Here is an 18,239-nt window from a genome sequence, read left to right as displayed (position 1 = left end):
ATGCGAATCCTATTGGGAACCTAGTCAGTTCACCAAGATACTTGGATTCCGTTCCTTAAAATGTTGCTCGATATTGAAAAGCAAACTCATACAAGCATGTCCCATTGGGAACTCACTGAATTCGCCTAGAAATTTTGATTCCATTCGTGAAAATTTTTCTATATCCCGAACAGTCCACTTATTACTACTGCGGCCTATTGGGAACTAACCGAATTCACAATGTTACTCAGATTCGGCTCACCAAATTTTTATAAATCTTGAAAAGTACACATATTACAAGAGCAGGCTACTAGGAACTAACAGAATTCACAAAGAAACAGCGTTTCAGTTCGTTAAAACGTTGCTCTATCTTGAATAACAAGCTTATTACATGCGAACCCTATTGGGAACCTACTCAATTCGCATTGATACTTGGATTCCGTTCCTTAAAATGTTGCTCGATATTGAAAAGCAAACTCATACAAGCATGTCCCATTGGGAAGTCATTGAATTCGCCTAGAAATTTTGATTCCATTCGTGAAAATTTTTCTATATCCCGAACAATCCACTTATTACTACTGCCGCCTATTGGGAACTAACCGAATTCACCATGTTACTCTGATTCGGCTCACCAAATTTTTATAAATCTCGAAAAGTACACATATTACAAGAGCAGGCTACTAGGAACTAACTGAATTCACAAAGAAACAGTGTTTCAGTTCGTTAAAACGTTGCTCTATCTTGAATAACAAGCTTATTACATGTGAATCCTATTGGGAACCTACTCAATTCACCATGATACTTGGATTCCGTTCCTTAAAATGATGCTCGATATTGAAAAGCAAACTCATACAAGCATGTCCCATTGGGAACTCAGTGAATTCGCCTAGAAATTTTGATTCCATTCGTGAAAATTTTTCTATATACCGAACAATCCACTTATTACTACTGCCGCCTATTGGGAACGAACCGAATTCACCATGTTACTCATATTCGGCTCACCAAATTTTTATAAATCTTGAAAAGTACACATATTACAAGAGCAGGCTACTAGGAACTAACTGAATTCACAAAGAAACAGTGTTTCAGTTCGTTAAAACGTTGCTCTATCTTGAATAACAAGCTTATTACATGCGAACCCTATTGGGAACCTACTCAATTCAAAAATGATACTTGGATTCCGTTCCTTAAAATGTTGCTCGATATTGAAAAGCAAACTCATACAAGCATGTCCCATTGGGAACTCACTGAATTCGCCTAGAAATTTTGATTCCATTCGTGAAAATTTTTCTATATCCAAAACAGTCCACCTATTACTACTGCCGCCTATTGGGAACTAACCGAATTCACCATGTTACTCAGATTCGGCTCACCAAATTTTTATAAATCTTGAAAGGTACACATATTACAAGAGCAGGCTACTAGGAACTAACTGAATTCACAAAGAAACAGTGTTTCAGTTCGTTAAAACGTTGCTCTATCTTGAATAACAAGCTTATTACATGCGAATCCTATTGGGAACCTAGTCAGTTCACCAAGATACTTGGATTCCGTTCCTTAAAATATTGCTCGATATTGAAAAGCAAACTCATACAAGCATGTCCCATTGGGAACTCACTGAATTCGCCTAGAAATTTTGATTCCATTCGTGAAAATTTTTCTATATCCCGAACAGTCCCCTTATTACTACTGCGGCCTATTGGGAACTAACCGAATTCACAATGTTACTCAGATTCGGCTCACCAAATTTTTATAAATCTTGAAAAGTACACATATTACAAGAGCAGGCTACTAGGAACTAACTGAATTCACAAAGAAACAGTGTTTCAGTTCGTTAAAACGTTGCTCTATCTTGAATAACAAGCTTATTACATGCGAACCCTATTGGGAACCTACTCAATTCGCAATGATACTTGGATTCCGTTCCTTAAAATGTTGCTCGATATTGAAAAGCAAACTCATACAAGCATGTCCCATTGGGAACTCACTGAATTCGCCTAGAAATTTTGATTCCATTCGTGAAAATTTTTCTATATCCCGACCAATCCACTTATTACTACTGCCGCCTATTGGGAACTAACCGAATTCACCATGTTACTCAGATTCGGCTCACCAAATTTTTATAAATCTTGAAAGGTACACATATTACAAGAGCAGGCTACTAGGAACTAACTGAATTCACAAAGAAACAGTGTTTCAGTTCGTTAAAACGTTGCTCTATCTTGAATAACAAGCTTATTACATGCGAATCCTATTGGGAACCTAGTCAGTTCACCAAGATACTTGGATTCCGTTCCTTAAAATGTTTCTCGAATTTGAAAAGCAAACTCATACAAGCATGTCCCATTGGGAACTCACTGAATTCGCCTAGAAATTTTGATTCCATTCGTGAAAATTTTTCTATATCCCGAACAGTCCACTTATTACTACTGCGGCCTATTGGGAACTAACCGAATTCACAATGTTACTCAGATTCGGCTCACCAAATTTTTATAAATCTTGAAAAGTACACATATTACAAGAGCAGGCTACTAGGAACTAACTGAATTCACAAAGAAACAGCGTTTCAGTTCGTTAAAACGTTGCTCTATCTTGAATAACAAGCTTATTACATGCGAACCCTATTGGGAACCTACTCAATTCGCATTGATACTTGGATTCCGTTCCTTAAAATGTTGCTCGATATTGAAAAGCAAACTCATACAAGCATGTCCCATTGGGAACTCACTGAAGTCGCCTAGAAATTTTGATTCCATTCGTGAAAATTTTTCTATATCCCGAACAGTCCACTTATTACTACTGCGGCCTATTGGGAACTAACCGAATTCACCATGTTACTCAGATTCGGCTCACCAAATTTTTATAAATCTTGAAAAGTACACATATTACAAGAGCAGGCTGCTAGGAACTAACTTAATTCACCAAGAAACAGTGTTTCAGTTCGTTAAAACGTTGCTCTATCTTGAATAACAAGCTTATTACATGCGAATCCTATTGGGAACCTACTCAATTCACCATGATACTTGGATTCGGTTCCTTAAAATGTTGCTCGATATTGAAAAGCAAACTCATACAAGCATGTCCCTTGGGAACTCACTGAATTCGCCTAGAAATTTTGATTCCATTCGTGAAAATTTTTCTATATCCCGAACAGTCCACTTATTACTACTGCGGCCTATTGGGAACTAACCGAATTCACAATGTTACTCAGATTCGGCTAACCAAACTTTTAAAAATCTTTAAAAGTACACATATTACAAGAGCAGGCTACTAGGAACTAACTGAATTCACAAAGAAACAGTGTTTCAGTTCGTTAAAACGTTGCTCTATCTTGAATAACAAGCTTATTACATGCGAACCCTATTGGGAACCTACTCAATTCGCAATGATACTTGGATTCCGTTCCTTAAAATGTTGCTCGATATTGAAAAGCAAACTCATACAAGCATGTCCCATTGGGAAGTCACTGAATTCGCCTAGAAATTTTGATTCCATTCGTGAAAATTTTTCTATATCCAAAACAGTCCACATATTACTACTGCCGCCTATTGGGAACTAACCGAATTCACCATGTTACTCAGATTCGGCTCACCAAATTTTTATAAATCTTGAAAGGTACACATATTACAAGAGCAGGCTACTAGGAACTAACTGAATTCACAAAGAAACAGTGTTTCAGTTCGTTAAAACGTTGCTTTATCTTGAATAACAAGCTTATTACATGCGAATCCTATTGGGAACCTAGTCAGTTCACCAAGATACTTGGATTCCGTTCCTTAAAATGTTGCTCGATATTGAAAAGCAAACTCATACAAGCATGTCCCATTGGGAACTCACTGAATTCGCCTAGAAATTTTGATTCCATTCGTGAAAATTTTTCTATATCCCGAACAGTCCACTTATTACTACTGCGGCCTATTGGGAACTAACCGAATTCACAATGTTACTCAGATTCGGCTCACCAAATTTTTATAAATCTTGAAAAGTACACATATTACAAGAGCAGGCTACTAGGAACTAACTGAATTCACAAAGAAACAGTGTTTCAGTTCGTTAAAACGTTGCTCTATCTTGAATAACAAGCTTATTACATGCGAACCCTATTGGGAACCTACTCAATTCGCAATGATACTTGGATTCCGTTCCTTAAAATGTTGCTCGATATTGAAAAGCAAACTCATACAAGCATGTCCCATTGGGAACTCACTGAATTCGCCTAGAAATTTTGATTCCATTCGTGAAAATTTTTCTATATCCCGAACAGTCCACTTATTACTACTGCGGCCTATTGGGAACTAACCGAATTCACAATGTTACTCAGATTCGGCTCACCAAATTTTTATAAATCTTGAAAAGTACACATATTACAAGAGCAGGCTACTAGGAACTAATTGAATTCACAAAGAAACAGCGTTTCAGTTCGTTAAAACGTTGCTCTATCTTGAATAACAAGCTTATTACATGCGAACCCTATTGGGAACCTACTCAATTCGCATTGATACTTGGATTCCGTTCCTTAAAATGTTGCTCGATATTGAAAAGCAAACTCATACAAGCATGTCCCATTGGGAAGTCATTGAATTCGCCTAGAAATTTTGATTCCATTCGTGAAAATTTTTCTATATCCCGAACAGTCCACTTATTACTACTGCGGCCTATTGGGAACTAACCGAGTTCACCATGTTATTCAGATTCGGCTCACCAAATTTTTATAAATCTTTAAAAGTACACATATTACAAGAGCAGCTACTAGGAACTAACTGAATTCACAAAGAAACAGTGTTTCAGTTCGTTAAAACGTTGCTCTATCTTGAATAACAAGCTTATTACATGCGAATCCTATTGGGAACCTACTCAATTCGCAATGATACTTGGATTCCGTTCCTTAAAATGTTGCTCGATATTAAAAGCAAACTCATACAAGCATGTCCCATTGGGAACTCACTGAATTCCCCTTCGAATTTGGATTCCATTCGTGAAAATTTTCTATATCCCGAATAGTCCACTTATTACTACTGCGGCCTATTGGGAACTAAACGAATTCACGATGTTACTCAGATTCAGCTAACCAAACTTTTAAAAATCTTTAAAAGTACACATATTACAAGAGCAGGCTACTAGGAACTAACTGAATTCACAAAGAAACAGTGTTTCAGTTCGTTAAAACGTTGCTCTATCTTGAATAACAAGCTTATTACATGCGAATCCTATGGGGAACCTACTCAATTCGCAATGATACTTGGATTCCGTTCCTTAAAATGTTGCTCGATATTGAAAAGCCAACTCATACAAGCATGTCCCATTGGGAACTCACTGAATTCACCTAGAAATTTTGATTCCATTCGTGAAAATTTTTCTATATCCCGAACAGTCCACTTATTACTACTGCGGCCTATTGGGAACTAACCGAATTCACCATGTTACTCAGATTCGGCTCACCAAATTTTTATAAATCTTGAAAAGTACATATATTACAAGAGCAGGCTGCAGGGAACTAACTTAATTCACCAAGAAACAGTGTTTCAGTTCGTTAAAACGTTGCTCTATCTTGAATAACAAGCTTATTACATGCGAATCCTATTGGGAACCTACTCAATTCACCATGATACTTGGATTCGGTTCCTTAAAATGTTGCTCGATATTGAAAAGCAAACTCATACAAGCATGTCCCTTGGGAACTCACTTAATTCGCCTAGAAATTTTGATTCCATTCGTGAAAATTTTTCTATATCCCGAACAGTCCACTTATTACTACTGCGGCCTATTGGGAACTAACCGAATTCACAATGTTACTCAGATTCGGCTAACTAAACTTTTAAAAATCTTTAAAAGTACACATATTACAAGAGCAGGCTACTAGGAACTAACTGAATTCACAAAGAAACAGTGTTTCAGTTCGTTAAAACGTTGCTCTATCTTGAATAACAAGCTTATTACATGCGAACCCTATTGGGAACCTACTCAATTCGCAATGATACTTGGATTCCGTTCCTTAAAATGTTGCTCGATATTGAAAAGCAAACTCATACAAGCATGTCCCATTGGGAACTCACTGAATTCGCCTAGAAATTTTGATTCCATTCGTGAAAATTTTTCTATATCCAAAACAGTCCACCTATTACTACTGCCGCCTATTGGGAACTAACCGAATTCACCATGTTACTCAGATTCGGCTCACCAAATTTTTATAAATCTTGAAAGGTACACATATTACAAGAGCAGGCTACTAGGAACTAACTGAATTCACAAAGAAACAGTGTTTCAGTTCGTTAAAACGTTGCTCTATCTTGAATAACAAGCTTATTACATGCGAATCCTATTGGGAACCTAGTCAGTTCACCAAGATACTTGGATTCCGTTCCTTAAAATGTTGCTCGATATTGAAAAGCAAACTCATACAAGCATGTCCCATTGGGAACTCACTGAATTCGCCTAGAAATTTTGATTCCATTCGTGAAAATTTTTCTATATCCCGAACAGTCCACTTATTACTACTGCGGCCTATTGGGAACTAACCGAATTCACAATGTTACTCAGATTCAGCTCACCAAATTTTTATAAATCTTGAAAAGTACACATATTACAAGAGCAGGCTACTCGGAACTAACTGAATTCACAAAGAAACAGTGTTTCAGTTCGTTAAAACGTTGCTCTATCTTGAATAACAAGCTTATTACATGCGAACCCTATTGGGAACGTACTCAATTCGCAATGATACTTGGATTCCGTTCCTTAAAATGTTGCTCGATATTGAAAAGCAAACTCATACAAGCATGTCCCATTGGGAACTCACTGAATTCGCCTAGAAATTTTGATTCCATTCGTGAAAATTTTTCTATATCCCGACCAATCCACTTATTACTACTGCCGCCTATTGGGAACTAACCGAATTCACCATGTTACTCTGATTCGGCTCACCAAATTTTTATAAATATTTAAAAGTACACATATTACAAGAGCAGGCTACTAGGAACTAACTGAATTCACAAAGAAACAGTGTTTCAGTTCGTTAAAACTTTGCTCTATATTGAATAACAAGCTTATTACATGCGAATCCTATTGGGAACCTACTCAATTCACCATGATACTTGGATTCCGTTCCTTAAAATGTTGCTCGATATTGAAAAGCAAACTCATACAAGCATGTCCCATTGGGAACTCACTGAATTCGCCTAGAAATTTTGATTCCATTCGTGAAAATTTTTCTATATCCAAAACAGTCCATCTATTACAACTGCCGCCTATTGGGAACTAACCGAATTCACAATGTTACTCAGATTCGGCTCACCAAATTTTTATAAATCTTGAAAAGTACACATATTACAAGAGCAGGCTACTAGGAACTAACTGAATTCACAAAGAAACAGTGTTTCAGTTCGTAAAACGTTGCTCTATCTTGAATAACAAGCTTATTACATGCGAATCCAATTGGGAACCTACTCAATTCGCAATGATACTTGGATTCCGTTCCTTAAAATGTTGCTCGATATTGAAAAGCAAACTCATACAAGCATGTCCCATTGGGAACTCACTGAATTCGCCTCGAAATTTTGCTTCCATTCGTGAAAATTTTCTATATCCCGAACAGTCCACTTATTACTACTGCGGCCTATTGGGAACTAACCGAATGCACCATGTTACTCAGATTCGGCTAACCAAACTTTTAAAAATCTCTAAAAGTACACATATTACAAGAGCAGGCTACTAGGAACTAACTGAATTCACAAAGAAACAGTGTTTCAGTTCGTTAAAACTTTGCTCTATCTTGAATAACAAGCTTATTACATGCGAATCCTATTGGGAACCTAGTCAGTTCACCAAGATACTTGGATTCCGTTCCTTAAAATGTTGCTCGATATTGAAAAGCAAACTCATACAAGCATGTCCCATTGGGAACTCAGTGAATTCGCCTAGAAATTTTGATTCCATTCGTGAAAATTTTTCTATATACCGAATAGTCCACTTATTACTACTGCGGCCTATTGGGATCTAACCGAGTTCACCATGTTACTCAGATTCGGCTCACCAAATTTTTATAAATCTTTAAAAGTACACATATTACAAGAGCAGGCTACTAGGAACTAACTGAATTCACAAAGAAACAGTGTTTCAGTTCGTTAAAACGTTGCTCTATCTTGATTAACAAGCTTATTACATGCGAATCCTATTGGGAACCTACTCAATTCGCAATGATACTTGGATTCCGTTCCTTAAAATGTTGCTCGATATTGAAAAGCAAACTCATACAAGCATGTCCCATTGGGAACTCACTGAATTCGCCTAGAAATTTTGATTCCATTCGTGAAAATTTTTCTATATCCCGAACAGTCCACTTATTACTACTGCGGCCTATTGGGAACTAACCGAATTCACAATGTTACTCAGATTCAGCTCACCAAATTTTTATAAATCTTGAAAAGTACACATATTACAAGAGCAGGCTACTAGGAACTAACTGAATTCACAAAGAAACAGTGTTTCAGTTCGTTAAAACGTTGCTCTATCTTGAATAACAAGCTTATTACATGCGAACCCTATTGGGAACCTACTCAATTCGCAATGATACTTGGATTCCGTTCCTTAAAATGTTGCTCGATATTGAAAAGCAAACTCATACAAGCATGTCCCATTGGGAACTCACTGAATTCGCCTAGAAATTTTGATTCCATTCGTGAAAATTTTTCTATATCCAAAACAGTCCACCTATTACTACTGCCGCCTATTGGGAACTAACCGAATTCACCATGTTACTCAGATTCGGCTCACCAAATTTTTATAAATCTTGAAAGGTACACATATTACAAGAGCAGGCTACTAGGAACTAACTGAATTCACAAAGAAACAGTGTTTCAGTTCGTTAAAACGTTGCTCTATCTTGAATAACAAGCTTATTACATGCGAATCCTATTGGGAACCTAGACAGTTCACCAAGATACTTGGATTCCGTTCCTTAAAATGTTGCTCGATATTGAAAAGCAAACTCATACAAGCATGTCCCATTGGGAACTCACTGAATTCGCCTAGAAATTTTGATTCCATTCGTGAAAATTTTTCTATATCCCGAACAGTCCACTTATTACTACTGCGGCCTATTGGGAACTAACCGAATTCACAATGTTACTCAGATTCAGCTCACCAAATTTTTATAAATCTTGAAAAGTACACATATTACAAGAGCAGGCTACTAGGAACTAACTGAATTCACAAAGAAACAGTGTTTCAGTTCGTTAAAACGTTGCTCTATCTTGAATAACAAGCTTATTACATGCGAACCCTATTGGGAACCTACTCAATTCGCAATGATACTTGGATTCCGTTCCTTAAAATGTTGCTCGATATTGAAAAGCAAACTCATACAAGCATGTCCCATTGGGAACTCACTGAATTCGCCTAGAAATTTTGATTCCATTCGTGAAAATTTTTCTATATCCCGACCAATCCACTTATTACTACTGCCGCCTACTGGGAACTAACCGAATTCACCATGTTACTCTGATTCGGCTCACCAAATTTTTATAAATCTTGAAAAGTACACATATTACAAGAGCAGGCTACTAGGAACTAACTGAATTCACAAAGAAACAGTGTTTCAGTTCGTTAAAACGTTGCTCTATATTGAATAACAAGCTTATTACATGCGAATCCTATTGGGAACCTACTCAATTCACCATGATACTTGGATTCCGTTCCTTAAAATGTTGCTCGATATTGAAAAGCAAACTCATACAAGCATGTCCCATTGGGAACTCACTGAATTCGCCTAGAAATTTTGATTCCATTCGTGAAAATTTTTCTATATCCAAAACAGTCCACCTATTACAACTGCCGCCTATTGGGAACTAACCGAATTCACAATGTTACTCAGATTCGGCTCACCAAATTTTTATAAATCTTGAAAAGTACACATATTACAAGAGCAGGCTACTAGGAACTAACTGAATTCACAAAGAAACAGTGTTTCAGTTCGTAAAACGTTGCTCTATCTTGAATAACAAGCTTATTACATGCGAATCCAATTGGGAACCTACTCAATTCGCAATGATACTTGGATTCCGTTCCTTAAAATGTTGCTCGATATTGAAAAGCAAACTCATACAAGCATGTCCCATTGGGAACTCACTGAATTCGCCTCGAAATTTTGCTTCCATTCGTGAAAATTTTCTATATCCCGAACAGTCCACTTATTACTACTGCGGCCTATTGGGAACTAACCGAATGCACCATGTTACTCAGATTCGGCTAACCAAACTTTTAAAAATCTCTAAAAGTACACATATTACAAGAGCAGGCTACTAGGAACTAACTGAATTCACAAAGAAACAGTGTTTCAGTTCGTTAAAACTTTGCTCTATCTTGAATAACAAGCTTATTACATGCGAACCCTATTGGGAACCTACTCAATTCGCAATGATACTTGGATTCCGTTCCTTAAAATGTTGCTCGATATTGAAAAGCAAACTCATACAAGCATGTCCCATTGGGAACTCACTGAATTCGCCTAGAAATTTTGATTCCATTCGTGAAAATTTTTCTATATCCCGAACAATCCACTTATTACTACTGCCGCCTATTGGGAACTCACCGAATTCACCATGTTACTCAGATTCGGCTCACCAAATTTTTATAAATCTTGAAAAGTACACATATTACAAGAGCAGGCTACTAGGAACTAACTGAATTCACAAAGAAACAGTGTTTCAGTTCGTTAAAACGTTGCTCTATCTTGAATAACAAGTTTATTACATGCGAATCCTATTGGGAACCTACTCAATTCACCATGATACTTGGATTCCGTTCCTTAAAATGTTGCTCGATATTGAAAAGCAAACTCATACAAGCATGTCCCATTGGGAACTCACTGAATTCGCCTAGAAATTTTGATTCCATTCGTGAAAATTTTTCTATATCCAAAACAGTCCACTTATTACTACTGCCGCCTATTGGGAACTAACCGAATTCACCATGTTACTCAGATTCGGCCCACCAAAGTTTTATAAATCTCGAAAAGTACACATATTACAAGAGCAGGCTACTAGGAACTAACTGAATTCACAAAGAAACAGTGTTTCAGTTCGTTAAAACGTTGCTCTATCTTGAATAACAAGCTTATTACATGTGAATCCTATTGGGAACCTACTCAATTCACCATGATACTTGGATTCCGTTCCTTAAAATGATGCTCGATATTGAAAAGCAAACTCATACAAGCATGTCCCATTGGGAAGTCATTGAATTCGCCTAGAAATTTTGATTCCATTCGTGAAAATTTTTCTATATCCCGAACAATCCACTTATTACTACTGCCGCCTATTGGGAACTAACCGAATTCACCATGTTACTCTGATTCGGCTCACCAAATTTTTATAAATCTCGAAAAGTACACATATTACAAGAGCAGGCTACTAGGAACTAACTGAATTCACAAAGAAACAGTGTTTCAGTTCGTTAAAACGTTGCTCTATCTTGAATAACAAGCTTATTACATGTGAATCCTATTGGGAACCTACTCAATTCACCATGATACTTGGATTCCGTTCCTTAAAATGATGCTCGATATTGAAAAGCAAACTCATACAAGCATGTCCCATTGGGAACTCAGTGAATTCGCCTAGAAATTTTGATTCCATTCGTGAAAATTTTTCTATATACCGAACAATCCACTTATTACTACTGCCGCCTATTGGGAACGAACCGAATTCACCATGTTACTCATATTCGGCTCACCAAATTTTTATAAATCTTGAAAAGTACACATATTACAAGAGCAGGCTACTAGGAACTAACTGAATTCACAAAGAAACAGTGTTTCAGTTCGTTAAAACGTTGCTCTATCTTGAATAACAAGCTTATTACATGCGAACCCTATTGGGAACCTACTCAATTCAAAAATGATACTTGGATTCCGTTCCTTAAAATGTTGCTCGATATTGAAAAGCAAACTCATACAAGCATGTCCCATTGGGAACTCACTGAATTCGCCTAGAAATTTTGATTCCATTCGTGAAAATTTTTCTATATCCAAAACAGTCCACCTATTACTACTGCCGCCTATTGGGAACTAACCGAATTCACCATGTTACTCAGATTCGGCTCACCAAATTTTTATAAATCTTGAAAGGTACACATATTACAAGAGCAGGCTACTAGGAACTAACTGAATTCACAAAGAAACAGTGTTTCAGTTCGTTAAAACGTTGCTCTATCTTGAATAACAAGCTTATTACATGCGAATCCTATTGGGAACCTAGTCAGTTCACCAAGATACTTGGATTCCGTTCCTTAAAATATTGCTCGATATTGAAAAGCAAACTCATACAAGCATGTCCCATTGGGAACTCACTGAATTCGCCTAGAAATTTTGATTCCATTCGTGAAAATTTTTCTATATCCCGAACAGTCCCCTTATTACTACTGCGGCCTATTGGGAACTAACCGAATTCACAATGTTACTCAGATTCGGCTCACCAAATTTTTATAAATCTTGAAAAGTACACATATTACAAGAGCAGGCTACTAGGAACTAACTGAATTCACAAAGAAACAGTGTTTCAGTTCGTTAAAACGTTGCTCTATCTTGAATAACAAGCTTATTACATGCGAACCCTATTGGGAACCTACTCAATTCGCAATGATACTTGGATTCCGTTCCTTAAAATGTTGCTCGATATTGAAAAGCAAACTCATACAAGCATGTCCCATTGGGAACTCACTGAATTCGCCTAGAAATTTTGATTCCATTCGTGAAAATTTTTCTATATCCCGACCAATCCACTTATTACTACTGCCGCCTATTGGGAACTAACCGAATTCACCATGTTACTCAGATTCGGCTCACCAAATTTTTATAAATCTTGAAAGGTACACATATTACAAGAGCAGGCTACTAGGAACTAACTGAATTCACAAAGAAACAGTGTTTCAGTTCGTTAAAACGTTGCTCTATCTTGAATAACAAGCTTATTACATGCGAATCCTATTGGGAACCTAGTCAGTTCACCAAGATACTTGGATTCCGTTCCTTAAAATGTTTCTCGAATTTGAAAAGCAAACTCATACAAGCATGTCCCATTGGGAACTCACTGAATTCGCCTAGAAATTTTGATTCCATTCGTGAAAATTTTTCTATATCCCGAACAGTCCACTTATTACTACTGCGGCCTATTGGGAACTAACCGAATTCACAATGTTACTCAGATTCGGCTCACCAAATTTTTATAAATCTTGAAAAGTACACATATTACAAGAGCAGGCTACTAGGAACTAACTGAATTCACAAAGAAACAGCGTTTCAGTTCGTTAAAACGTTGCTCTATCTTGAATAACAAGCTTATTACATGCGAACCCTATTGGGAACCTACTCAATTCGCATTGATACTTGGATTCCGTTCCTTAAAATGTTGCTCGATATTGAAAAGCAAACTCATACAAGCATGTCCCATTGGGAACTCACTGAAGTCGCCTAGAAATTTTGATTCCATTCGTGAAAATTTTTCTATATCCCGAACAGTCCACTTATTACTACTGCGGCCTATTGGGAACTAACCGAATTCACCATGTTACTCAGATTCGGCTCACCAAATTTTTATAAATCTTGAAAAGTACACATATTACAAGAGCAGGCTGCTAGGAACTAACTTAATTCACCAAGAAACAGTGTTTCAGTTCGTTAAAACGTTGCTCTATCTTGAATAACAAGCTTATTACATGCGAATCCTATTGGGAACCTACTCAATTCACCATGATACTTGGATTCGGTTCCTTAAAATGTTGCTCGATATTGAAAAGCAAACTCATACAAGCATGTCCCTTGGGAACTCACTGAATTCGCCTAGAAATTTTGATTCCATTCGTGAAAATTTTTCTATATCCCGAACAGTCCACTTATTACTACTGCGGCCTATTGGGAACTAACCGAATTCACAATGTTACTCAGATTCGGCTAACCAAACTTTTAAAAATCTTTAAAAGTACACATATTACAAGAGCAGGCTACTAGGAACTAACTGAATTCACAAAGAAACAGTGTTTCAGTTCGTTAAAACGTTGCTCTATCTTGAATAACAAGCTTATTACATGCGAACCCTATTGGGAACCTACTCAATTCGCAATGATACTTGGATTCCGTTCCTTAAAATGTTGCTCGATATTGAAAAGCAAACTCATACAAGCATGTCCCATTGGGAAGTCACTGAATTCGCCTAGAAATTTTGATTCCATTCGTGAAAATTTTTCTATATCCAAAACAGTCCACATATTACTACTGCCGCCTATTGGGAACTAACCGAATTCACCATGTTACTCAGATTCGGCTCACCAAATTTTTATAAATCTTGAAAGGTACACATATTACAAGAGCAGGCTACTAGGAACTAACTGAATTCACAAAGAAACAGTGTTTCAGTTCGTTAAAACGTTGCTTTATCTTGAATAACAAGCTTATTACATGCGAATCCTATTGGGAACCTAGTCAGTTCACCAAGATACTTGGATTCCGTTCCTTAAAATGTTGCTCGATATTGAAAAGCAAACTCATACAAGCATGTCCCATTGGGAACTCACTGAATTCGCCTAGAAATTTTGATTCCATTCGTGAAAATTTTTCTATATCCCGAACAGTCCACTTATTACTACTGCGGCCTATTGGGAACTAACCGAATTCACAATGTTACTCAGATTCGGCTCACCAAATTTTTATAAATCTTGAAAAGTACACATATTACAAGAGCAGGCTACTAGGAACTAACTGAATTCACAAAGAAACAGTGTTTCAGTTCGTTAAAACGTTGCTCTATCTTGAATAACAAGCTTATTACATGCGAACCCTATTGGGAACCTACTCAATTCGCAATGATACTTGGATTCCGTTCCTTAAAATGTTGCTCGATATTGAAAAGCAAACTCATACAAGCATGTCCCATTGGGAACTCACTGAATTCGCCTAGAAATTTTGATTCCATTCGTGAAAATTTTTCTATATCCCGAACAGTCCACTTATTACTACTGCGGCCTATTGGGAACTAACCGAATTCACAATGTTACTCAGATTCGGCTCACCAAATTTTTATAAATCTTGAAAAGTACACATATTACAAGAGCAGGCTACTAGGAACTAATTGAATTCACAAAGAAACAGCGTTTCAGTTCGTTAAAACGTTGCTCTATCTTGAATAACAAGCTTATTACATGCGAACCCTATTGGGAACCTACTCAATTCGCATTGATACTTGGATTTGTTCCTTAAAATGTTGCTCGATATTGAAAAGCAAACTCATACAAGCATGTCCCATTGGGAAGTCATTGAATTCGCCTAGAAATTTTGATTCCATTCGTGAAAATTTTTCTATATCCCGAACAGTCCACTTATTACTACTGCGGCCTATTGGGAACTAACCGAGTTCACCATGTTATTCAGATTCGGCTCACCAAATTTTTATAAATCTTTAAAAGTACACATATTACAAGAGCAGCTACTAGGAACTAACTGAATTCACAAAGAAACAGTGTTTCAGTTCGTTAAAACGTTGCTCTATCTTGAATAACAAGCTTATTACATGCGAATCCTATTGGGAACCTACTCAATTCGCAATGATACTTGGATTCCGTTCCTTAAAATGTTGCTCGATATTAAAAGCAAACTCATACAAGCATGTCCCATTGGGAACTCACTGAATTCCCCTTCGAATTTGGATTCCATTCGTGAAAATTTTCTATATCCCGAATAGTCCACTTATTACTACTGCGGCCTATTGGGAACTAAACGAATTCACGATGTTACTCAGATTCAGCTAACCAAACTTTTAAAAATCTTTAAAAGTACACATATTACAAGAGCAGGCTACTAGGAACTAACTGAATTCACAAAGAAACAGTGTTTCAGTTCGTTAAAACGTTGCTCTATCTTGAATAACAAGCTTATTACATGCGAATCCTATGGGGAACCTACTCAATTCGCAATGATACTTGGATTCCGTTCCTTAAAATGTTGCTCGATATTGAAAAGCCAACTCATACAAGCATGTCCCATTGGGAACTCACTGAATTCACCTAGAAATTTTGATTCCATTCGTGAAAATTTTTCTATATCCCGAACAGTCCACTTATTACTACTGCGGCCTATTGGGAACTAACCGAATTCACCATGTTACTCAGATTCGGCTCACCAAATTTTTATAAATCTTGAAAAGTACATATATTACAAGAGCAGGCTGCAGGGAACTAACTTAATTCACCAAGAAACAGTGTTTCAGTTCGTTAAAACGTTGCTCTATCTTGAATAACAAGCTTATTACATGCGAATCCTATTGGGAACCTACTCAATTCACCATGATACTTGGATTCGGTTCCTTAAAATGTTGCTCGATATTGAAAAGCAAACTCATACAAGCATGTCCCTTGGGAACTCACTTAATTCGCCTAGAAATTTTGATTCCATTCGTGAAAATTTTTCTATATCCCGAACAGTCCACTTATTACTACTGCGGCCTATTGGGAACTAACCGAATTCACAATGTTACTCAGATTCGGCTAACTAAACTTTTAAAAATCTTTAAAAGTACACATATTACAAGAGCAGGCTACTAGGAACTAACTGAATTCACAAAGAAACAGTGTTTCAGTTCGTTAAAACGTTGCTCTATCTTGAATAACAAGCTTATTACATGCGAACCCTATTGGGAACCTACTCAATTCGCAATGATACTTGGATTCCGTTCCTTAAAATGTTGCTCGATATTGAAAAGCAAACTCATACAAGCATGTCCCATTGGGAACTCACTGAATTCGCCTAGAAATTTTGATTCCATTCGTGAAAATTTTTCTATATCCAAAACAGTCCACCTATTACTACTGCCGCCTATTGGGAACTAACCGAATTCACCATGTTACTCAGATTCGGCTCACCAAATTTTTATAAATCTTGAAAGGTACACATATTACAAGAGCAGGCTACTAGGAACTAACTGAATTCACAAAGAAACAGTGTTTCAGTTCGTTAAAACGTTGCTCTATCTTGAATAACAAGCTTATTACATGCGAATCCTATTGGGAACCTAGTCAGTTCACCAAGATACTTGGATTCCGTTCCTTAAAATGTTGCTCGATATTGAAAAGCAAACTCATACAAGCATGTCCCATTGGGAACTCACTGAATTCGCCTAGAAATTTTGATTCCATTCGTGAAAATTTTTCTATATCCCGTACAGTCCACTTATTACTACTGCGGCCTATTGGGAACTAACCGAATTCACAATGTTACTCAGATTCAGCTCACCAAATTTTTATAAATCTTGAAAAGTACACATATTACAAGAGCAGGCTACTCGGAACTAACTGAATTCACAAAGAAACAGTGTTTCAGTTCGTTAAAACGTTGCTCTATCTTGAATAACAAGCTTATTACATGCGAACCCTATTGGGAACGTACTCAATTCGCAATGATACTTGGATTCCGTTCCTTAAAATGTTGCTCGATATTGAAAAGCAAACTCATACAAGCATGTCCCATTGGGAACTCACTGAATTCGCCTAGAAATTTTGATTCCATTCGTGAAAATTTTTCTATATCCCGACCAATCCACTTATTACTACTGCCGCCTATTGGGAACTAACCGAATTCACCATGTTACTCTGATTCGGCTCACCAAATTTTTATAAATATTTAAAAGTACACATATTACAAGAGCAGGCTACTAGGAACTAACTGAATTCACAAAGAAACAGTGTTTCAGTTCGTTAAAACTTTGCTCTATATTGAATAACAAGCTTATTACATGCGAATCCTATTGGGAACCTACTCAATTCACCATGATACTTGGATTCCGTTCCTTAAAATGTTGCTCGATATTGAAAAGCAAACTCATACAAGCATGTCCCATTGGGAACTCACTGAATTCGCCTAGAAATTTTGATTCCATTCGTGAAAATTTTTCTATATCCAAAACAGTCCATCTATTACAACTGCCGCCTATTGGGAACTAACCGAATTCACAATGTTACTCAGATTCGGCTCACCAAATTTTTATAAATCTTGAAAAGTACACATATTACAAGAGCAGGCTACTAGGAACTAACTGAATTCACAAAGAAACAGTGTTTCAGTTCGTAAAACGTTGCTCTATCTTGAATAACAAGCTTATTACATGCGAATCCAATTGGGAACCTACTCAATTCGCAATGATACTTGGATTCCGTTCCTTAAAATGTTGCTCGATATTGAAAAGCAAACTCATACAAGCATGTCCCATTGGGAACTCACTGAATTC

This window comes from Rattus norvegicus, chromosome 14, assembly GCF_021556685.1.
Source record: "Rattus norvegicus strain SHRSP/BbbUtx chromosome 14, alternate assembly SHRSP_T2T, whole genome shotgun sequence".
NCBI classification, from domain to species: domain Eukaryota; kingdom Metazoa; phylum Chordata; class Mammalia; order Rodentia; family Muridae; genus Rattus; species Rattus norvegicus.
Note: the sequence above shows the minus strand (reverse complement) of the source record.